This window comes from Pristiophorus japonicus, chromosome 16 (assembly GCF_044704955.1).
Source record: "Pristiophorus japonicus isolate sPriJap1 chromosome 16, sPriJap1.hap1, whole genome shotgun sequence".
In the NCBI taxonomy this organism is placed as follows: Eukaryota; Metazoa; Chordata; class Chondrichthyes; family Pristiophoridae; genus Pristiophorus; species Pristiophorus japonicus.
In genome coordinates this window covers 16,499,761-16,525,024 of record NC_091992.1, presented here as the reverse complement: position 1 = coordinate 16,525,024, position 25,264 = coordinate 16,499,761, and the positions used below count along the sequence as shown (strand labels likewise).

Here is a 25,264-nt window from a genome sequence, read left to right as displayed (position 1 = left end):
TTGTGACCTTCGTTACCCTCCAATCTAATCTTCTGATTCACAGCGAGCCACCAATTTCGTGTTCATTATGCTTCTGCGAAAGGCTGTAAGTGGAGAAATAGTTTGTCTTCTTGGGGAATAAGTTGTGCAGAATTGCAGATCACCTCAATTTGGCCAAGAGAAGAGGCTGATTTAAAGAGCAAATGGGATGATTTTTGCCCTTTAAATGATTAATGACCTTTGTGGCTTTTAAAGTGCACACTTGTTTTCTAGAATGCTTCGCTTAAAAACAGACTTTGGGTGAATCTTTGCTCATTAAGATGAGAAATTGTCAGTGCTGGGGATTAGAATGTTTTAACATGGGTTAGCTGTCACAACAATCGACCTTAACCCAAAAGTACTGCACTGCTGTGGCATTTACATCCTCCACAGCAGTTTTCCTGGCTGAGATTGTGTGATTAAATAGCAAACAGTGGGAGTGGCTTTCTGCTGTTGATTCAGGCCCACGAGACACTTGGTTGGAGCTGCCTTAGGGTCTCCAGAACCCTCCTTTCAAACAACAACACTTTGCATTTTCATAGCGCTTTTAACACAGTAAAACGGCCCGAGGTGCTTCACAGGAACGTAATCAGACAACCTTTGACACTGAGCCAGAGGAGGAGATACTGGAACTGGTAACCAATAGCTTTATCAAAGAAAGAAAGACTGCATTTATATAGCGCCTTTCAATGACTACCAGATGTCCCAAAGCACTTTACAACCAATGAAGTACTTTTTTGGAGTGTAGTTATTGTTGCAATGTGGGAAATGTGGTAGCCAATTTGCACACAGCAAGCTCCCACAAACAGCAATGTGATAATTGTAAAGTCCTGACCCTGCAGTACAGACTTACACGAGGCACATGCTGAAGTCAAGGTCACTCTGGACCTGCACCTTTATTTCACAGCTCTCGAGTGCCACATTTGCCTGAGACCTGCCTTTATGTACCTATGTGGAACAGGTATGCAGTGTCTCCTGCAAGTGCACCCCTGGTGGTAAAGTATGCTTGTGGTTACAGGTCATATCTAGTTACAGTCATGTATAGAATGGTAAGATACAGTTATATACAGTAGTGTGAGATACATGACATCACCCTCCCCCAAGATCTTATTGTCTTTATAGATACAGTCTCTCAGGTGGTCTACACTCTCGTGTGGAGCGTCTTAGTTGTGGTTCAGTTGTTTGCCTTGGTGCCTGTTTTTCTTTTGGTATGATTGCTGGTATCTCGCCTGGGCTGTCTGTTGAGACTGCCCTTTCCTCAGGTTGTTCCCTCTGTCTGTCCACCAGGTATGGTGTGAGTTCCACATTGTAGTCTGCCTCTGGTTCCGCAGTGTTGTTGGTGAATCTACTTTTTACTTGGTCTACATGCCTCCGGCAGGTTTGGCCATTGTCCATTTGTACAACCAGTAGCCTGTTTCCTTCCTTGCCTGTTACTGTCCCTGCAAGCCATTTGGGATGCCTGCCATAGTTTAGCACAAACACTTTGTCCCCTATCTCATTCCACCTCCCCCTCGAATTTCGGTCATGGTACTCAGTTGGCTTCCGGCGCATTGCCTCAACAATTTCATGCATGTCTGGGAGGATTAACGAGAGCCTAGTCTTTAAGGTCCATTTCATCAATAGTTGCGCGGGGGGAACCCCAGTCAACGAATGCGGACGAGATCTGTATGCCAGCAGCAGTCGCGACAGGCGGCTCTGCAGCGTGGGACCTTTGATTTTTAGCATGCCTTGTTTAACGATTTGCACTGCTCGCTCCGCCTGGCCATTGGAGGCTGGCTTGAACGGTGCCGTCTTAACGTGATTTATGCCGTGGTCAACTATAAAATCTTGAAATTCTGCGCTGGTGAAGCACGGACCATTATCACTGACCAATATGTCAGGAATTCCGTGCATTGCAAACATGGTTCTAAGGCTCTTCACAGTGATGGAGGTGGTGCTCAAGTTTAAAATGGTGCACTCGATCCACTTTGAAAATGCATCGACGACTACGAGGAACATTTTGCCCATGAATGGGCCCGCATAGTCTACATGCACCCGCGACCACGGTTTGGTGGACCAGGACCAGGGGCTTAGGTGGGCTTCCCTGGGGGCATTACTGAGTTGGGCACAAATGGTGCACTGCCGGACGCAGAGCTCCAAGTCCACGTCAATGCCAGGTCACCAGACGTGGGATCTGGCTATGGCCTTCATAAGGACGATCCCCGGGTGCTCGCGGTGGAGCTCCCGGACAAACGCCTCTCTGCCTCGCAAGGGCATAACTACTCGGCTGCCCCACATCAGGCAGTCTGTCTGTAGTGATAGTTCATGCATGCGCCGATGGAAAGGTTTGATCTCCTCGGGGCAGGCATCGCAGGCCTCTGCCCAGTCACCAGTTAAAACACATCTTTTGACGAAGGATAACGTGGGGTCACTGGTCGTCCAATCTGATTTGGCGAGCCGTCATGGGTGAACCTGTGGATTCAAAGGCATTGGTTGCCATGACCATCTAACAGTCCTGTTGGTCGGACCCTTCCGTGGTTGCCAGGGGTTGGCTGCTAAGCGCGTCGGCACAGTTGTCTGTGCCTGGTCTGTGCCTTATTGTGTAGTCGTAAGACGCCAGCATGAGTGCCCACTGCTGAATGCGTGCCGAGGCGTTGGCGTTTATTGCCTTGCACTCGGATAGCAGGGACGTGAGGGGTTTGTGGTCGGTTTCTAACGCAAACTTGGCCCCAAAAAGGTATTGGTGCATCTTTTTGACACCGTACACGCACGCGAGCGCCTCCTTCTCAACCATACCGTACCCGCGCTCCGCCCGTGAAAGTGACCTGGAGGCATAAGCAATGGGTTGTAATTTACCCGCATCATTGACATGCTGTAAAATGCACCCGACCCCATACGCTGATGCATCACGTGTTAGAACTAGCTTTTTACCTGGGTCAAAAAAGGCTAAAACACTGTTGGAACATAGAAGGTTGCGTGCCTTATTGAAGGCGCGTTCTTGGGCGTCCCCCCAAAACCAATCGCACCCCTTCCTAAGTAGCACGTGGAGAAGCTCCAGCAGCGTGCTCAAGTTCTGCATAAAGTTCCCAAAGTAATTGAGTAGCCTGAGAAAGGCGCGCAGTTCCGAGACATTCCGGGGTCTGGGTGCCAGACGAATTGCTTCTGTTTTGGATTCTGTTGGGCGGATTCAACCTTGGGCGCGAGAAACAGGCACTTGAATTTCTTAACTCTTAGGCCTACCCGATCCAATCGACTTAGTACTTCCTCCAAATTGCGGAGATGGGAGTCGGTGTCTCTGCCCGTGATGAGTATGTCATCTTGAAACACAACCGTCCCCAGGATGGACTTGAGCAGACTCTCCATGTTGCGCTGGAATATAGCAGCTGCCGACCTGATGCCGAATGGGCATCGATTGTACATAAAAAGGCCTCGATGTGTGTTGATGGTGATGAGTAGCTTAGACTCTTCGGTCAGTTCTTGCATCAAATACGCAGATGTGAGATCTAGTTTCGAGAAAAGTTTTCCTCCAGCCAATGTGGCAACTAAGTCCTCCGCTCTGGGCAGCGGGTATTGGTCCTGTAGGGAGCCTTTGTTTATGGTAGACTTGTAATCCCCACAGATTCGTACGGATCCATCAGGCTTCATGACGGGGACGATGGGACTTGCCCAGTCGCTAAATTCCACGGGTGAGATAATGCCTTCCCGCAGAAGCCGGTCCAGTTCGTGTTCAATCTTTTCCCTCATCACATAGGGCACAGCTCTAGCCTTGAGATGGACAGGTCTGGCATCCTGTGCGATGTAGATTTTAACTTTAGCCCCTTTGAAGATGCCCACACCTGGCTGAAAGAGATGTTCAAAATGACTTTGAATTGTTGAGCAGGAGGTCCGTTCCTCTGACGACATGGCGTGAACATCATCCCATTTCCAATTTAGTTTTGCCAGCCAGCTTCTCCCCAACAGTGCTGGGAGATCTCCGGGGACAATCCACAGGGGAAGTCGGTTCACCGTCCCTTTGTGTGTGACTGAGAGCATGGCACTGCCAAGGACTGGGACGATTTCTTTGGTATAGGTCCTTAGTTTGGTGTCGACCCTTGTGAGTTTTGCTCTGTTGCTTTTGTGCAGCCACAGCTGTTCAAATTGTTGGACGCTCATGAGAGATTGACTCACTCCCGTATCCAGTTCCATGTTGACGGGTATCCCGTTGAGTAGGACCCGCATCATTATTGGAGGCGTCTTGTTGTAAGAACAGTGGACATTGATTGTGTTGACCCGCTGTACCCCGGCATCCCGGGCACTGTTCCCACCGTCTTCTGGTCCGCTTTCCGACCCTTCCGATTCGTATACCAGCCAAGCTGCTGTTTTTCTGCACATGCGAGCCAGATGCCCTGTATAGTTGCAGTTTCTGCTAACAGCATGCTGAAATCGACACCCCCTTGTTGAGTGCCTTCCCCCACATCTCCAGCACAGACCGCTTCCATTGTTTCCGAAGGATGAGCTACGTCTGGCTGATCTCTCTTGAGCTTCTCTTAGTCTGTAGTTGATTGCTCACATTGTGGGTTGATGAGAGATGTGAACGGCCGTTCATGTGGCCCTTGATGGCTTCTGGAGCCACTGCCTGCTGTTGAAGGCCTGCTCTCCTGCCTTTGTCTGTGTGTGGGGGTAGCGGCTTGTTTCATGCTGTGAATCCCTTGTTCCGATGTTTCGTTAGTTGTCATACCCGCAGTATAGATCAACCTCGTTTCTTCTTCTCCTGCCAAGAATGTCTGTGCAACCAGTGCCGCTGCCTCTAGGGTCAAGTTCTTGGTCTCTATAAGCTTTCGGAATACACCTGCGTGGCCTATTCCTTCAATAAAAAAGTCTCTCAGTACTTCTCTCCTTAGTTCATCGGAGAACTCACATAAACTAGCCAGCATCCGAAATTCCGCCACAAAGTCGGGTATGCTCTGGCCCACACAACGTCTGTAGTTGTAGAACCTGTGTCTGTCCATGTTTAGGCTGCTTGCTGGCTTCAGGTGGTCTCTCACCAGTGTTCTCAACTCCTCAAACAACTTGCTTGCTGGTTTCTCGGGTGCCAGCAGATCCTTCATTAAGGCATATGTTTTCGAGCCACAGCTGGTCAAGAGATGGGCTCTTCTCTTGTCTGCCTTATCGTCGCCCAACCAGTCTTTGGTTACAAAGCTTTGCTGGAGCCTTTCTATAAAGTCCTCCCAATTGTCTCCAGCATTGCATTTCTCATCTGAGCCGTTGGTAGCCATTCTGTGGATTCTGTAATCCCGTAACTCGTCGCCACTGTAAAGTCCTGACCCTGCAGTACACGAGGCACATGCTGAAGTCAAGGTCACTCTGGACCTGCACCTTTATTTCACAGCTCTCGAGTGCCACACTTGCCTGATACCTGCCTTTATGTACCTGTGTGGAACAGGTATGCAGTATGCACCCCTGGTGGTAAAGTATGATTGTGGTTACAGATCATATCTAGTTACAGTCATGTATAGCATGGTATGGTACAGTTATATACAGTAGTGTGAGATACATGACAATAATGACCAGATAATCTGTTTTTGTTATGTTGATTGAGGGATAAATATTGACCAGGACACCGGGGATAACTCGCCTGCTATTCTTCAAAATAGTGCCATGGGATCTTTTACGTCCATCTGAGAGAGCAGACGGGGCCTGGGTTTAAAGTCTCATCCAATAGACAGTGCAGCTCTTCCTCACCACTGCACTGGAGTGTCAGCCTAGATTTATGTGCTCTAGTCCCTGGAGTGGGATTGAACCCACAACCTTATAACTCAGAGGCGAGTGTGCTACCCACTGAGCAACAGCTGACACTAAAAGAATGTAAATAGCAGAGAATGGAAGAGGTAGGTTCTCAGGAGCATCTTGCAGGTGGAGGGAAAGGTAGAGAGACGGAGAGGCTTCGAGAGGGAACACCAAAAAGATGCTTTTATCCTATCGATCTGGTGGGTTTTTCAACCAATTTGGACCTTGACTTTCAATAAAAAAGAACTTTGACCCTAACTAATATAAGGTAAGTAATACTTTTAATGCCTAGGATTCGATCTCAGACAGTCTGACACCCTGTGCCTCTAGTTATTTGAAAATACTTTCAACCTCTTCAACCAGCTCCCTCCTTAGGAAAAATATAATTGTTTTCATATAAAGATTTTGACCCACGTGCAGAGTTCATATGAAGAGCTTTCCATCCTCGTGGCTGGAGGAGCCAGATGTGGGCCTTGCAAAGCTCATGTCCCATTCCACTGTCTTGAACACAACATCTGGGCTGACACTCCCAGTGCAGTGCTGAGGGAGTGCTGCACTGTCGGAGGTGCCGTCTTTTGGATGAGGCGTTAAACCGAGGCCCCGTCTGCTCTCCTGCGTGGACGTAAAAGATCCCGCAGCATTGTTTTGAAGGAAAGCAGGGGAGTTCTCCCCGGTGTCCTGGCCAAAATTTATCCCTCAATCAACATCACTAAAAAAACATTATCTGGTGATTATTTCATTGCTGCTTGTGGGACCTTGCTGTGCGCACATTGGCTGCCGCGTTTCCTACATTACAACAGTGGGTACACTTCAAAAAGTTGCTTAATTGGCTGTAAAGTGCTTTGGGACGTCCTGAGGTTGTGAAAGGCGCTATATAAATGCAAGTTCTTTCTTATAAGGGAGAGAAATAAATAGGAAGCGGGCAAGACAGGATGCAGGAAAACAAAAAACAAATGAAGCGGGGAGTGGGGTGAGGGCATTGAGGTGGGTTTGGTACCTTAACACCTGCCTCCGTAAATGGGGAAGAAAACCTTACATCGTGTGACTCAAAAATACGAGTGGATGCGTTGCATGGGTGACCGCCCACTATCGAAGACGAGAAACAGGTTGCATTACTTTTTAAAAGAGTAACATTTTCACAGGATCCCGTGCGGCCGTCTTGTTTACGATCCAAACCGCCTATTGTCCTTGCTTACCTTTGACCCCAATGAACAGGTTATTAAACTCGACTCCTCAGGACTCTTCGCCCCCGATCTCGTGTGCTTATCATTACCTATGCAGTAGACACCTCAAATCGCTGGAGAAATACCACCAACGATGTCTCCGCAAGATCCTGCAAATCCCCTGGGAGGACAGATGCACCGACGTTAGCGTCCTCGATCAGGCCAACATCCCCAGCATCGAAGCACTGACCACACTCGACCAGCTCTGTTGGGCGGGCCACATGGTTCGCAAGCCCGACACAAGACGCCCAAAGCAAGCGCTCTACTCGGAACTCCTACACGGCAAGCGAGCCCCAGGTGGGCAGAGGAAACGTGTCAAGGACACCCTCAAAGCCTCCCTGATAAAGTGCAACATCCCGCACCGGCACCTGGGCGTCCCTGGCCAAAGACCGCCCCAAGTGGAGGAAGAGCATCGGGGAGGGCGCTGAGCACCTCGAGTCTCGTCGCCGAGAGCATGCAGAAAGCAAGCGCAGGCAGCGGAAGGAGCGTGCGGCAAACCAGACTCCCCATCCACCCTTTCCCTCAACGACTGTCTGCCCCACCTGCGACAGAGACTGTAATTCCCGTATTGGGACTGTTCAGTCATCTCAGAACTAACTTTTAGAGTGGAAGCAAGTCTTCTTCGATTTCGAGGGACTGCCTATGATGAATGTTATCTTTAAATGAAAGAAATCATAAAACGCTGGAGGGACAAGCCTCCTGGACCGGGCGTTGGAATGAGACTCCCGAGTTGCATAACGCGTGGCTCCAGTGGACAGAGATGGGGATCAGGCACTGCGTATCTCAGATTTATTAAACTGGTCCACATATTTCACAAACATTAAACTCCCGCGCCGTTTATTAGACCCGGATAAAGAGCACAGGTCAGAAGAGTGAAAGCATTTAAGTTGATTGAAGCCGCTGTCGCAACTCCAATTTAATATTTGTTATTGTCCGAGAATCTTCACAAGCTCTCGGGCGTGCTATTAATTTGATTGCAGCAAAGTTACAGACAGACACAGAACAAGCACGGGGGGGGGGGGGGGGGGGGGAGGGAATTGCTGCCAGATACTTAATAAGAGAAAATTGCTCCAAGCGTGTTGTCTGATTGTCAATCGCTCTCTTACATCAAACAGCCAACATCTCTCTCAATTACAACCTCGCTTTTCTTTCTCTGTTTTATTACTACTAGAATGGTCAGTGTTCTCCTGAGTTTCCCATGCTGGTTCTTTCTAAACAACAACAACAACTTGTATTTATATAGCGCCTTTAACGTAGTGAAACGTTCCAAGGCGCTTCACAGGAGTATTTTGAGATTTTAAAAAATTGACGCCAAGCCACATAAGTAGAAATTAGGGCAGGTGATCAAAAGCTTGGTAAACGAGGTAGGTTTTAAGGAGCGACTTGAAGGAGGAAAGAGAGGCGGAGAGGCTTAGGCAGGGAGTTCCAGAGCCTGGGGCCTAGGCAACAGAAGGCACGGCCGCTAATGCTTGAGCGATTATAATAAGGGATGCTCAAGAAGGAAGAATTAGAGGAGCGCAGACATCTCGGGTGGGATTGTGGGACTGGAGGAGGTTACAAACAATCTTGGCTGACTCTCCCAGTGCAGGGCTGAGGTAGCGCTGCACTGTCGGAGGTGACGTTTTTTGGATGAGATGTTAAACCGAGGACCGGTGGTCATGAAAGGCGCTATATAAATGTCAGTCTTTCTTTTCCTTTTCGATCGATTGAGAGGCGCTAACCAACATCACAGCTTCTGTAGAGCAGTGCTGGAATGAGCAGAAAGGGATGAGGGAAAGAAATGAGGGAAAGATTTTGTGAGATAGCATCGTGAAGAGTGAGAAAAGAAATGAGAAACGGCCCCATCTGCCCGAACCCAGTGATGTTATTGCCCGTGGTTCTTTGGCCCAATCAATCACAAAATGGCAGCTTCCAGCACAAATGAAGTGATTGTTCATCAAGAGTGAAGGTTGATTTTCTATTTAAAACACAGTTGCTTTAGTAATGCTCTTGTTTGGGCTTCCGATCTGTAATTTCCCTTTATATCGCATTGTACTTAAGTGTTGAAGTTGGACAATGTTACTCCAGGTGCAACGCCCCGAATCCAGCTATCCGAAAAACGGACATTTTTGAGGTGTCCAAAATGGCGACATCGGGCGGCGAGGGAAGAGGAAACCGGTACAAACTGGTAAAAAAAACGCAGTGCCGTGGGGGTCGCGGGCGAGCGGCGAGGATCGGTCGGAATCGGTGGGCGGCGAGGAGTGCCAACGGTGAGGTCCAAAATCCGGCAAAATACAAAAGCCAGCAAGGTCTCGGTCCCGAGGTTTCTGGATTTCAGCCGTTGAACCTCCCCACAAGAGGGAACCTCCCAGCAAAGTGTATATTACACCAATTCCACCAAGGCTTTCTTTCTCGCAGTGCTACACTATACCGCGTTCATGTTCGGATTAACAAGAGTGTATAGTTTGATGCTCAGAGGCGTGACCATGCTTTACACAGCAGAGGGATCATCGAGACTTACTGTGGGCTTGGTTCAGGATCGTTGGCAAAAATAATAGTCTGCTTTGAAGCCACCTAACCTCGCCAGTACAATCTGTCCCTGACTATTCATGTTCCTGACTGATGCTGAGATAGAGCTCTTTTATATCTTGCCTTACAAACCAGCCCTAAAAAGATGCCCAGTTGAAGATTTAGGAGTTTGGACAGCCAGTTTGGTTCATCCCCAAATTTGTATTTTGAAGAAAAGGAATCTTCAGGCTTTGAAACAATGATGCTGTGACTAAATGTCACCTGCTGATGGGTGCAATGGCTTTGACGGTCCCTCCCATGTATACTTTACCTCGTCACTAAATCATCTATAGTGAGAACGTCAAAAACAACAAGCTTTAAAAACAGCAAAAGGCCAACTAGACTCGACACCAGTAGAAATAAAATCTCATATGTATCAGTGTGTATCCATGATTCTCACGCTCTGTATCTGGTTCTCACTCTCTATCCCAGAGCTTACCCATGGTTCTCACTCTCACTCTCTGCCCCAGTGTCAGCTGTGGCTCAGTGGGTAGCACCTTCATCCCTGAGTCAGAAGGTTTGTGGGTTCAAGTCCCACTCCATGGAACTTGAGCACATAAAATCTAGGCTGAGACTCACAGCGCTGAGGGAGCACTGCACTGTGGGAGGAGCTGTCTTTCGGATGAGACTATAAACCGAGCTCCTGTCTGCCCTCTCAGGTGGCTGTAAAAGATCCCACAGTGTTATTTCGAAGAACAGCAGGGGAGTTATCCCTGGTTTCCTGGCCAATATTTATCCCTCAAGCAACATAACAAAAAAAAAACCCACATTATCACATTATTGTTTGTGGGAGCTTGCTTGTGCGCAAATTGGTTGCCGCGTTTCCCACATTACAACAGTGACGATACTTCATTGGCTGTAAATGGCTTTGAGACGTTTGGTGGTCGTGAATGGCGCTATATAAATGCAAGTCTTTCTTTTTTTTTCTGTTTCTATGCTTTCCTCCCTGTCTCACTGTGTATCTGTGGTTCTCACTCTCTCTGACTCAGAGGCTCGAGTGTGACCACTGTGTCACAGCCCACACCAGCTGACACAAATGGTAGTAACAGTTTCAGGATTTATACTGAGTTAGGATTCATCCATCAGGGAGGCGATAGAACCAAGAACGGCTCTTTCCAAACCCCAGGCCAACGAACAGGCTAAACCAGGGAATAAGAAATATAAGCATAAATCGGTGAGAGAGAGAAACCAGGAACTTCTAGACCTGTAGGTCTAACATCTGTTGTGGGGACGCTATTGGAATCTATAATCAAGGATAGAGTGACTGAGCACTTGGAGAAATTTGAGCTGATTAGATAGAGTCAGCATGGATTTGTAAAGGGTAGATCATGTCGAACTAATCGAATTGAATTTTTTGATGAAGTAACTAAAGTAGCAGCCAGGGGAATGTCTATGGATGTAGTTTATATGGATTTGCAGAGGACATTCGATAAGGTTTCACATAAGAGACTGTTAACTAAAATTAAAGCTCTTGGAATTGAAGGCAAATTATTGAACTGGTTAGGAGATTGGTTAGGCAGTAGAAGACAGAGAGTAAGGATAATGGGTATGTACTCAAATTGGAAGGAAGTGATTAGTGATGTTCCATAAGAATCTGTGCTGGGGCCTCAACTATTCACGATATTTATATATGACTTAGATAACACAATAGCGTGCCATATATCCAAGCTTGCCAATGACACAATGATTGGTGGTATAGTCATTAATTTAAGCAGGAACATTAAATGACAAAGAGACATTGATAGATGAAGTGAGTGGGAAAAACTGTGGCAGAAGGATTTCAACACAGGTAAGTGTGACGTCATCCATTTTGGACCAAAAAAGGATCCGATACAAGTATTATTTAAATGTTGAAAAGCTAGGAGCAGCGGAGGTCCAAAGAGATTTAGGAGTCCATGTACACAGATCACTAAAATATAGTCGTCAGGTAGAAAAGGTAATCACAAAGGCTAATGGAATGTTGCAACCAGAGGGCTCGAATTTAAAAGGGGAGGACATTTTGCTCCAGCTATACAGAGCCCTGGTTAGGCCACATCTGGAGTACTGTGTACAATTCTGGGCACCACACCTGAGAGAGGATATATTGGCCTTGAAAGACGTGCAGTGCAGATTCACCAGAATGTTACTAGGGCGCCAAGGGTTCGATTATAAGGAGAGATTATATAAACTAGACTTGTATTCCCTGGAATGGAGAAGGTTAAGGGGTGATTTGATTGAGGTTTTTAGGATTTTGAAAGGAATTGATAGGGTGGATAGAGGGACACTCTTCCGCTGGTGGGGGAGCCCAGGACAAGGGCCAGGCCATTCTGGAAAGAAGTTATGAAACACATCTTTATGGAATTATTAATTTTACGTCTGAGATTGCTAGGTTTTTGCAAGCCATGGTTATTCAAGAAATCTGGAGGAAAGGAACATGGATGGAGTTAAGATACAGAGCAACTATGCTCTTATTGAATGTCGGAACAAGCTCGAGGGGTTGAATGGACTGCTCCTGTTCCTATTGTAATGTATGCACCTGTGAGTATGCTCACAGGTTTGTAGAGCTGTTGTGCAACAAAAGAGTTGTAGAGCTGTTGTGCCCAAAAAAAATCCCACAAAAAATAAAATAAAAAAAAAAAAAGGGCCTTGATAAGTGTTGGAGTGTCCCCCAGATTAGGGGGCACTTGATTTAATGCTTACTTTTGTTTCCAATCAAAAGAGTGTAGAGCTGTAGAGGTGGGAGTAGCTTAGCCAGTCACATGATGTTCACAAGACTCAATAAAACCCCAGCCGGTTGGGTTCAGGGGATCCACGATGAGGTCTGCAGTCGTGAGCCTGGTAGATGAACTGGTAATGTGTTGTGTGATTGATAAACCTGTGTTAATAAGCCAACTAGTTCTTAATAGCAACGTGTTGCTATGAATTCTTAATCAAAGGACCCAAGAAGCAGATACATTACAGCGATGTTCCTGGGGTTTGCCTGGGCTTCACAGATGCGGTTACCAGAGTTTGGAGCTGCACACAGTCCACCGATCCTGGTTCGGGCATCCCTGCTCTGGAGCCCATCCCAAAAGGGACTTCAATATATTGGAAACAGTAAACTAATCAATTCTAACAGGTCAACCTATTGTTACAGGTAGATGTTGCTATAGCAATGTATTATAGACAGGTGCCAAAAATATGCTCAGTTAATGACTCATTAAATTCAGTGTAATCTATTTTGTTTGCCAATTGATATTATATCACGCCAATTCTGGAAAGTCATTTATGTCATAAATTCCCTCAAGATAAGTTATTAGTGTTGTGTGGATTTTCAATCCCAGTCAGTAATTAACAATGGTTTCTGTCCTCATTTACACACGCAATAAGCAACTATCGGATCCCAAGCGACTCGCTGCTTTCGGATTCATAATAATGAGGGCGAGGACAGTTTACACTTCAAAAATTAAAAAGGTATCTCGTATTTAAGATTATTGGCAAAAAGGCCAGGGTGGGGGGCGTGGGGAGATGCCGATAACTGTTTTTACACAGTTGTTGTGATCTGAAATGCGCTGCCTGAAAGGGCGCTAGAAATTTCAGAGTGGGAATTGGATAAATACTGTCACAGGAAAACATTGCAGGGCTGCGGGAAAAGAGTAGGCGAGTGGGACTAATTGGATAGCTCTTTCTGAGAGCAGGCACGATGAGCCACAATTGGCCTCCTTCCGTACTGTATGATAGTATGGTTTCGCTTTGAGCAGGCTTTGATGAGCTGCTTGATCAGTGTTCTTCATGCTGGAAAGGACATGTTAAACTATTAGTCCCGTAATTGTTTTTAAAAGAATCAAAAGAGGAAATGTTAGGGCTTCGTCCCACATGATTAGAAACTAGCTGCCAGAGCACTCCAAAAAAAAAAAATCATTCTATGAGGCACTTTGAGGTATTAGCAGTTAATTAAAGAAAGACTTGCATTTATATAGCACCTTTCATGACCACCGGATATCTCAAAGCACTTTACAGCCAATGAAGTACTTTTTGAAGTGTAGTCACTGTTGTAATGTAGGAAATGCATTGGCAAATTTGCGCACAGCAAGCTCCCGCAAACAGCAACGTGATAATGACCAGATAATCTGGGTTTTTTTCCATTATATTGATTGAGGGATAAATATTGGCAAGGACACCAGCGATAACTCCCCTGCTCTTCTTTGAAATAGTGCCATGGGATCTTTTACATCCACCTGAGAGGGTAGACGGGGCTGCAGTTTAACATCTCATCCGAACAACGGTGCCTCCGACAGTGCAGCACTCCCTCAGCACTGCACTGCGAGTGTCAGTCTAGATTTTTGTGCTGAAGTTCCTAGAGTGGGACTTGAACCCACAACCTTCTGACTCAGAGGCGAGGATGCTACCCGCTGAGCCACAGCTGACACAGTAAATTAACGAGGTCTGAATATGATATGGCAACATAAAGACAAGTATCTCTTTTCACTGTACGGTGATTGGTTGTCGAGTGAGGTTGGTACAGGCCTGGGAGCAGGATTCCGGCCTTACTGCTTTGACCAGGGTAGCTGGATAAAGATCGACAATTAAACTACAAGAAGGGAAACAGGCAGTTATGAGTTAATAGGACAGTTATAGATAATCGAGGTATTTCAGGAGGATTGAAGTTGACAATTTCATTAAAGGCATTATTGCATCTATCTGAGACTCAAGCATCTTTAATTAACTAGTAATGCCTACCATTATGAGTGGTGCACGAGGCACTCAAAATCTCATAAACTGGATGAATATAACTGAAGGCAAGGCAATCTATTATGTGTGAGCTTTATATGGTAATTGCTATCTTCACAGCACTGATATTGTCAAAGTACAGCACTATATCTTGCTGTTTGCGGAAAGGATCACCTGATGTTTCAAATGAGGTAACGTACATCATCGCAGAGCTGTCATCCCGTAATGGCACCGTGTTTCCGATCTGCTGACAGTTTGCGATAATGGTGACAATAGTCAAAGGAAAACTGTGGGGCACTGATGGTGCAGGAGACGAGACGCTGACCTTTCACCTCTGCAGCTCAGGGTCAAATCCAGCCTGGATTGATGGAAGGAAAATCTCCTCTGGCTTCTAGTTACACGAGTGCTGTGTGAAATAGCTCCAGGCAGCCTCGATTCAGTTCTGGTCCAATGTGAGGTCCCACGATTGCTGCACAAGCAGCAGACAGCTGAATTCCGAATCGAAACAGAAAATGGCAGGAACATTGAGCAGGGCTGGCAGCTGCTGTGGAGAGAGAAATGGAGCTCACGTTTCAGGTCGATGATGGCTAACTCGCTTTCTCTCTCCACAGATGCTGTCTGGCTATTATCACATTGCTGTTTGTGGGAGCTTGCTGTGCGCAAATTGGCTGCCGTGTTTCCCACATTACAACAGTGACTGCACTTCAGAAAGTGCTCCATTGTCTGCAAAGTGCTTTGGAAAGTCATGAGATTGTGAAAGGTGCTATATAAATGCAACTCCTTCTTTCTTTACTCGCATGTTCCCAGCATTTTCTGTTTTTATTTCAGATTTCCAGCATCCGCAGTGTTTTGCTTGTGTTTTAGGCTATGATTCACTTCTCTTCCAGGGACTCCCACCTTGAAGACGTTCTGCTCGTCTCACACGATTGCTAATGTGGCAATCTCACTCCAAGGGCTAGACTTTCCATCAGGAAAGAAGTTACTGTCCGACTGGGGTGGGCGAGAGATGTTCTTCTAAGGTTGAACACAACAGGGAGTTTCAATCTGCATCCAAATACCCGTCGGGGAGTGCTTAAGACTAACACTGGATGCCAAGTCACTCAGTTCCAGACTCAGTGGGGGCAAGATTGCCCCTGTAATGTCTGTAAGCTTGTAATGCTTGTAGCTCCACACTGTGGATGTGGACATATTGTGTACTGCAGCTGCATAGTTAATCATTAAACAACAGGCAGCTTTCCGGAGAGTTCTGAGAGAGCAGCCTGCCATCTTAGGAAGCTGTGTGTGCTGTGCTCTGTGAAGATACCACATTTGGTGGCGAGGATGGGATATTTTTCGGATGTTTAAAGCTTAAATTTTGTTGGTGAAGGATTCAGCCAGCCGACAGAAGACTTTGGAAGTTTCTGTCTTTGAAAAAAGCTACAAAAATCCAATGTAAAATACAGCACACGGCGTGAACAGCTAGAGTTAAAAATGGCAGGTGTAATCGGATATTTGGGTGAATATAGACACAACCGGGAACATTTTTAAGGGGATGTGGATTGGCTAGAAATGTATTTCACTGCAAATAACATAATCGAAGTTCCAGACAATGCAGTCCAGAACCGGGCTGTGTTGGAACGTAAGAAAGCGATTTTCTTATCAGTGGCAGGTCCGGCATTATACGAAACCCTTGTAAATCTGCTTGTGCCTGACGAGCCAAAGGACACAACGCTTAAAGAGATTTTAACGAAGCTGGAGCAGCACTATAATCCCAAACCATTAGAAATTGCTGAAAGCTATCGTTTTGGGATTCGGAATCAAAAGGCGGATGAAAATATCGCTGATTACATCATAGCATTAAAAAAGCTATCGATGCACTGTAATTTTGGAAACTTTCAAAACCGAGCATTACGGGATCGTTTTGTTTGTGGGGTGAAAAATGATGCGATCAAAAGAAAGTTATTGACGACAAATGACTTAACTTTTGAGATTGCTTATCAGACAGCGAGGTCGATGAGCATGGCTGAACAATATTCATGAGAATTAAATAATGATTATGGTCGTCAGTCAACCGAGGTAAATCACCTGCAGGTTCAAAGTAAAAGACGGCCATGGCCGAAAGTCTCAGAAACTGCAAATTCTACCAGAGCGTCGAAGTCGTGCTATAGGTGCCTGGGACAACACATTGCTCAAAGTTGTCCATACGTGAAGGCAGAATGTTTCTTCTGCAGAAAGACTGGGCATCTTGCGAAGGCATGTCGACTGAAGGGTAAACCAGTTTTTAAAGCTTTGAGTCGAAATCCTAAGAGACTACATAGCATGGAAGAACAACAACAGGATGAGGAGATGTTAGAGTTACACATCATCAGGAGCACGAGGTTAACGGACAGCGATTCGGAAAGCATCAAAATCCACATAGATGTTGTGGGATACCAAGATACCAATGGAAATTGACACGGGTGCCTCCATGAGTGTAGTACTAGAGTCACTGTACCGCGACAAATTGCGTGATTTCCAACTGGAGAAATCCAAGATAGAGCTGCGAGGCTACTCGGGAGAGAATATTCCTGTAGTAGGCTGTATCACCGTACCGGTGAAATATAAAGATCAATTTCAGAACTTGCCTCCAATAGTAGTAAAAGGAGACAAGACTGCTTTACTAGGAAGAAATTGGTTGAGCTCACTGAAGCTGGATTGGAGTAAGATTTTCTCTGTGGAAGCGAGATTTTCATCAACGGAAGAGGTTATCAAGCAGTATCTGAAGGTGTTCTGCAAAACGGGCAGTCCGATCCAAGGCTTCAAGGCAAGTGTCAGGGTACAGAAGGTCACTAGATCAGTTTACTACAAGCCACGTTCCGTACCATATGCACTCAAGGAGAAAGTTGAGCAAGAACTCAAAAGTCTAGAGACTGAGAACATTATTTGTAAGATAGTTCGATGTAATTGGGCTACACCCATTGTTGTTGTACCTAAGTCTGATGGTAAAGTAAGATTGTGTGGTGATTATAAGGTAACCGTAAACCAGGTTCTAGAGGGTAATGTCCCCAATACATTGCCGAATATAGAAGATTTGTTCACAACACTGACAGGTGGTCAGATCTTCTCAAAACTGGAACTTACGAATGCCTACTAACAGCTTGAACTAGATGAGGAGTCCAAGTCATGTTTGACTATAAATACTCATCTAGGCCTATATCAGTTTAATAGGCTACCGTTTGGAGTGTCTTCCTCCCCTGCCATACTCCAAGGGGTGATGAACCAGATTTTGCAAGGTATTGAAGGGGTGGTATGTTATTTGGATGACATACTAATTTCAGCACCAAATAGGCAAATTCATAATAACATATTGAATGAAGTCCTCAAACGGCTAGAGAAGCACAGAGTACGAGTGTCTGCTCGTAAGTGTGAGTTATTTAAAAACTCAGTGGAGTACTTAGGGTACAGAGTAGACAAAGATGGTTTACATCCAACCATGGAAAAATTAGAAATGCACCCACTCCCAGGAATGTCACTGAATTTCGTTCATTCTTGGGTCTTTTGAACTATTATGGGAAGTTCCTACCAAATTTGGCTACAGTATTACATCCACTGAATGAACTTTTGAAAAAACAGGTCCAGTGGAAGTGGTCAAAAGAATGCCTTACAGCATTCAAGGAGTGTAAAAACAAATTGGTAGAGAGCACCATGTTAATTCACTATGACCTATCTAAGGCGATTAAGCTAGCATGTGATGCCTCTCCGTATGGAGTTGGGGCAGTAATCTCTCATGTATTAAGCAGTGGGGAGGAGGGACCAATTGCTTTTGCTTCACGCACTCTCAGTGCCAGTGAGAAAAATTATGCGCAAATTGAAAGGGAAGCTTTGGCATTAATTTTTGGGGTCAAGAAGTTTCACAAATACTTGTATGGTCGGAAATTTACCATCGTTACGGACCATAAGCCCCTAACAGCAATCCTCCATCCAAAGTCCCCAGTTCCAACATTAGCTGCAGCCCGAATGCAGAGATGGGCTTTGATTTTCTCAGCATATACATATGATATTGAATACAGACGATCAGCTGATCACAGTAATGCTGATGCAATGTCTAGATTGCCTTCCCCATCACAAGTTACACCCGATAGGGAAGAAGTGTTTTATTTTTCAGACATTGATGAACTGCCAGTCACAGCTGAAGAGATTGGTAGAGTAAAAGAGAGAAGTGTGAAATCAACACCATGTTTGGAAGGTTCTGTTCGAGAGCGAAGGTATCCTCTTCGAAACAGAAAACAAGTGGTAAAGTTAAATTTGCAAATATGTATAAAAATGAAAGTTATTTATGATGTTTGTTATGATGGCTTTTTCATGAAGGAGGGAGAAGTGTAATGTCTGTAAGCTTGTAATGCTTGTAGCGCCACACTGTGGATGTGGACTTATTGTGTACTGCAGCTGCAGAGTTAATCATTAAACAACAGGCAGCTTTCCGGAGAGTTTCGAGAGAGCAGCCTGCCATCTTAGGAAGCTGTGTGTGCTGTGCTCTGTGAAGATAACACAGCCCCTCACCCCGATTATTGGGGGGGGGGGGCGGAACCTTTCAGCACCGGGACCTTTACCGCCCGGCTTGGAAGTCCCGCCCTGATACAGAATTGCGCCGTGCGCCCCTCAAAGGTAGACAAGCACTGTCTCTGGCACCCCGTTTCCTTTGCGGGCGGGTCCCGGGGCAGTGGCGCGGCGCTGAGGCCGATGCCCCGCCTGGTACCGCCGCGCTACAACACCGCTACCCTTCCGTTAAAGGGGAGGGCCGCTCTGCATGGCTGTGGCAGCCACCAGGGACACGATCGACCGGGACCAGCAGCCCAAGGCGGAGTGCCTGGCTGCACGATGGCAGCACAGTCCACACTAGGGCCGCCATTGACAAATAAAGGAGGGCGACACGGAGCGCTAAAGGCCTCCCCTTTAAGGGGCGCTCCAGCAACGGATGTCGCGACCCCGCATTGACATCCACCCGCTCCAGCCTCGCAGACCGCGGGGCAATTTCCCCCGCAGGGCGGTGAGGGATTGGCGCCCCCCCCCAAAACTGCCGCAGCAATTTCCCGGGAAGCATTAGCACCACCCGCCGCAGCGCCCCCCCCCCTCCCACCACCGCCGGATGAAAATATGCCATTGCACCCATTACCATGGGGGGAGCCAAATCTCATATTTCTAATGAAGCATTATGGTTATTGAGGCGCAGATCCCAGATTCAAACCTCACATTGTTCAAAACTTTTCCTCTGCAAGGTTTTACACCAATTCTTCGATTTGAATTTACAATCCAATCACACGCACAGTATCATTAAAGCGTTAGTTGTTTAAGCATTTGTAGATGGTCCTTAACTTCGCTGAGGCTTCCATGTAAGTATGAGCAAGTAATTTAGAGAATTTTCTTTTACAATCAGTATCTGAAAATGCTTCAGTTCAGCAAACAGTTTGAAACATGTCGAGGTTTGAGGGTGGAACATGTTAGCCGAGACTAAACTGCCTCGTGCTGAGCAGATATTGCTGCTTTATATCTTAATAGAAATTGTTATTCAATCTGGGATTACAAAGCGTCAGAATGAAAACTATTGTGTTCCTAACACAGATGAGCCTGCACACAGGAAGGTTAAAGTAACAGTGACCTCAGTCTTACAGACACTCCAGAGTGAGGAACAGGCCTTAGGGGCCGGCTTATATACAGTGCTCCCAAGGGATGCTGGGATCCCTTGGGACTTCAGGGGATGAGCTCCCTGGTGGCAGAACATGGAAGTGCATGCTTTACAGATACACAACATCATTCCCCCCCACAAAGTCAAAGTGAAAACTATTTACAAGGTGAGGCGGTCGGGAGCCTTTCTTTCCCTGGTGGACCGCCTCGGTACAAATGTCTGTTCTGGTGTGTTGGCTATGCCCTCGCTGGGCTGGCGTGTTGTTGGCCCTGCAGGGCTGCTGGGTGAGCCTGGCCTTGCTGGGCTGTTGGGCGTGATGGGTTCGGTTTCCTGGTTCGGTGTGGTGTCGTTGATCCTTTGGGTGTGTATTGTGGGCTCTCAAAAGGTGGTGTCTGCTGTGGGTTGTTCAGGGCAGTCTATGAACCGCAGCCTCGTTTGGTCCAGGTGCTTTCTGCAAATTTGTCCATTGTCTAGTTTGACTACAAACACCCTATTCCCTTCTTTAGCTATTACCGTGCCCACGATCCACTTGGGACCGTGTCCATAGTTTAGCACATACACAGGGTCATTCTGATCAATTTCCCGTGACACAGTGGCACGACCATCGTTTACATTTTGTTGCTGCCGCCTGCTCTCTACCTGATCATGCAGGTTGGGGTGAACCAGCGAGAGTCTGGTTTTAAGTGTCCTTTTCATGAGTAGCTCAGCCGGGGGCACCCCTGTGAGCGAGTGGGGTCTCGTGCGATAGCTCAGCAGTACTCGGGACAGGCGGGTTTGGAGTGAGCCTTCTGTAACTCGTTTAAGGCTCTGTTTGATTGTTTGTACTGCCCGATCTGCCTGCCCATTGGAGGCTGGTTTAAACGGGGCCGAGGTGATATGTTTGATCCCATTGCGGGTCATGAATTCTTTAAATTCGGCACTGGTGAAACATGGCCCGTTGTCACTGACCAGTATGTCAGGCAGGCCGTGGGTGGCAAACATGGCCCTTAGGCTTTCAATGGTGGCGGTGCTTCCCAACATTATTTCACATTCAATCCATTTTGAAAAAGCATCCACCACCACCAGGAACATTTTACCGAGAAATGGGCCCGCATAGTCGACATGGATCCTCGACCATGGTCTGGAGGGCCAGGACTACAAACATAGTGGTGCCTCTCTGGGCGCGTTGCTCAACTGAGCACATACGCTGCATTGCCGTACACAGAACTCTAAGTCAGAGTCGATACTGGGCCACCACACGTGGAATCTGGCTATCGCTTTCATCGTTACTATACCAGGGTGTGTGCTGTGGGGATCTGAGATGAACGTCTCCCTGCCCTTTTTTGGTAGCACTACGCGGTTACCCCACAACAGGCAGTCTGCCTGAATGGACAGCTCGTTGGAACGGCTGGAACAGCTTGATTGGCTCTTGCATTTCAACGGGGATGCTGGCCCAGCTCCCATGCAGTACACAGTTTTTTTTACTAGGGACAGCAGAGGATCTTGGCTGGTCCAAGTCCTAATCTGGCGGGCCGTGGCAGGTGAGTTATCATTTTCAAACGCTTCTATGACCATCAACAAGTTTGCAGGCTGCGCCATTTCCACCCCCGTGGTGGACAATGGTAGTCGACTGAGAGCATCCGTACAGTTCTCGGTGCCTAGCCTGTGGCGGATGGTATAGTTATACGCTGATAGCGCGAGTGCCCACCTTTGTATACGGGCTGAGGCATTAGTATTTATCCCCTTGTTTTCAGCGAACAGCGATGTGAGGGGCTTGGTATCGGTTTCCAGATCAAATCTGAGGCCAAACAGATACTGATGCGTTTTCTTTACCCCGAACACACATGCTAATGCCTCTTTCTCAATCATGCTGTAGGCCCTCTTGGCCTTAGACAAGCTCCTGGAAGCATAGGCGACAGGTTGCAACTTCCCCACAATGTTAGCTTGTTGTAATACACACCCCTACGACAACGCATCACATGCTAGCACAAGTCTTTTACACGGGTTATACAATACAAGCAGCTTATTGGAGCATAAAATGTTTCTGGCTTTCTCAAAAGCAATTACTTGTTTTTTTCCCCATACCCAGTTCTCACCTTTGTGCAATAACACATGTAGGGGCTCTAAAAGGGTGCTTAACCCTAGTAGGAAGTTACCAAAATAGTTGAGGAGTCCCAGGAACGACCGCAGCTCCGTGACGCTCTGTGGCCTGGGCGCGTTCCTGATAGCCTCTGTCTAAGCATCTGTGGGCCGAATGCCGTCCGCCGCGATCTTTCTCCCCAAAAACTCCACTTCTGTTGCCATGAAGACGCATTTCGACCTCTTCAGCTGCAGCCCTACGCGATCCAGTCGCTGGATGACCTCCTCCAGGTTTTGTAGGTGCTCGATGGTGTCCCGACCCGTGACCAATATGTCGTCCTGAAAGACCACCGTGTGTGGCACCGACTTGAGTAGGCTCTCCATGTGTCTCTGGAAGATCGCTGCAGCCGACCGAATTCCAAACGGGCATCTGTTGTAGATGAACAGTCCCTTGTGCGTGTTGATGCAGGTGAGGCCCTTCGAATACCCCTCCAGCTACTGCGTCATATAGGCCGAAGTCAGGTCGAGCTTGGTGAACAGATTGCCTCCTGCCAGCGTCGCAAATAGGTCGTCTGCCTTAGGTAGCAGGTATTGGTCCTGTAGCGAGAAACGATTAATAGTTACTTTATAATCGCCGCAAATCCTGACCGTGCCATCACTTTTGAGTACTGGAACAATTGGGCTGGCCCACTCGCTGAATTCCACTGGGGAGATGATGGCCTTGCGTTGCAGCCTGTCCAGCTCGATTTCCACTCTCTCCCTCATCATGTGAGGTACCGCTCGCGCCTTGTGGTGAATGGGTCATGCCTCTGGGACCAAGTGGATCCGCACCTTCGCCCCGGAAAAGTTTCAAACTCCTGACTCAAAGGGAAGGAAATTTGTTAAGAACCTGGGTACATGAGGCCTCATCAACATGTGATAGCGCTCGGATGTCATCCCAGTCCAGCGGATTTTGCCCAGCCAGCTCCTTCCAAGCAGTGTGGGGCCATCGTCCGGAACAATCCAGAGTTGCAGTTCATGCACCGTGCCCTCGTAGGTGACCTTGACCATGGCGCTGCCCAGGACAGTGATAAGCTCTTTGGTGTACGTTCTCAGTTTCGTGTGGATGGGGCTCAGGGCTGGTCTGAATGCTTTGTTGCACCACAGTCTCTCAAACATCTTTCTACTCATGATGGATTGGCTAGCGCCAGTGTCCAGTTCCATGGCTACGGGTAAGCCATTCAATTTTACGTTTAGCATTATAGGTGCACATTTCGTCGAAAATGTGTGCACTCCATGTACTTCAGCATCTGCCTCCTCTCTCTGAGGCTCGAAATTGCTTTGATCCACCATGGACCGATCTTCCTCTGCCACGTGGTGGTTAGCAGGTTTTGCAGAGCTTGCAGCTCGTTTGCAAGCTCGTTGGAGGTGCCCCATTGTTCCACAGCTCTTGCAAACATACCCTTTGAAGCGGCATGAATAGGCTGAATGGAAGCCTCCACAACGCCAACAAGGTATGAATTGCCTTGCATTCATCCTTTGTTGAGGATTCTGACTCATCTGGGTCACCTGAGGCCTATTGGCAGTTGCTGACTCATGGGTTCTGCCCTTTACATTTCTGCTCGCAAACACAGTTCCAGTTAATTTATGAACATTGCTAGCACTTGTGCGCTGAGAGATTTGTTTGGTGTCACTGGTGGACATAAACGTCTGTGCTATCGCAATGGCCTTACTGAGGGTCGGTGTCTCTACAGTCTCAAGTTTTCATAGGATGGTCTCGTGGCCAATTCCCAGTACAAAAAAGTCTCTGAGCATTTGCTCCAGGTAGCCATCAAACTCACATTGTCCTGCAAGTGGCCTTAGCTCGGCGACGTAGCTCGCCACTTCCTGACCTTCAGATCGCTGGCATGTGTAGAACAGATACCTCGCCATCAGCACGCTTTCCCTCAGGTTAAGATACTCCCGAACCAGTGTACACAGCTCCTCATACGACTTATCTGTGGGTTTCACCAGAGCCAGAAGATTCTTCATGAGGCTGTAGGTCGGTGCCCCGCAGACCGTGAGGAGGACCGCTCTCCTTTTTGCAGTGCTTCCTTCTCCGTCCAGCTCGTTGGCTACAAAGTACTGGTCTAGCCCTTCGACATCGGCTTCCCAGTCCTCACCCTCCGAGAACTTCTCCAGGATGCCCACAATTTGCTGCATCTTTGCGTTGGATTCATATTCTCGTCGCCAGTTATTGTGTTCCTAACATAGATGAGGCTGCACACAGGGAGGTTAAAGTAACAGTGACCTCAGTCTTACAGACACTCCAGAGTGAGGAACAGGCTCGAGGGGCCGGCTTATATACAGTGCTGCCAAGGGATGCTGGGATCCCTTGGGATTTCAGGGGATGAGCTCCCTGATGGCGGAACATGGGAGTGCATGCTTTACAGATACACAAGAAAAACGTTATAATGATATTACGCACACAGTTCAGAGTGACGTCAGATAACGGGCTATTTTATAGCAAGGCTTTGAGAGCATTTGTCACACTCTAGGTATCGCACTTTGTAGAAATGCTAATCATTTACAACGGAGCATTTTTAGGAAAGAATACTGAGCAGAAAAAAAGCGTTATCGCCCGCTATTTTTCACGACCTTGGGATAATTCAAAGGGGTTGTTGAAGTAACAAGGAAGATCCAATTGACAGATATTTCCAGTAACAATAAGTAGCTCGCCCATTGGCCGATTTAGATCATTTCCACACAGAGTATCCAAACAGTGGCCTTAAAGGGACAGGCTTACAATTACGTGCGAGCAAATATGGGAACAGTAGCATAGTGGTTATGTCACTGGGCCAGTAATCCAGAGACCTGGACTAATGATCTGTAGACATGAGTTCAAATCCCACCATGGCAGCAGGGGAATTTAAATTGCTCATTAAACAAATCTGGAATGAAAAAGCTGGAAGGAAATCTGCTGCCCTTACCTGGCCTGGCCTACATGTGACTCCAGACCCACAACAATGCGGTTGTGCCTTAACTGGCCCTCTGAAATGGCCAAGCGAGCCACTCAATTGTTTCAAATACAGCTGCAAAAAAACTTTACTCCGCAAGGACAGCAGCGGTTCATGGCGGCTGCTTACCACTATCTTCTTGAGGGCAATTTGGGATGGGCAATAAATGCTGGGCTTGCTAGCAACCACCCACAGCAGGATAATGAATATTAAAAAAAAAAACAAGAGATCCACGAGTACTCTTAAAAGTTCAGGGGGTCGAGTTTCCGCTTTGAGCGCGGAAATGTAACTTGCGCTCTGCATTCTGCAATCTTTTGGGCAAATTGTGCTGAGAAAAACAGCGCAACTGAGCGGAAAGTCCAGGCCCA

General features: G+C 47.1%; 1 protein-coding gene across 4 annotated transcripts in view; it reads right to left on the bottom strand.

Moving 5' to 3' along the window:
* The window catches only part of rap1gap2a (RAP1 GTPase activating protein 2a), a 357,838-nt gene that overhangs the window by 78,034 nt on the left and 254,540 nt on the right, over nucleotides 1–25,264 (bottom strand). The window lies entirely within an intron of this gene.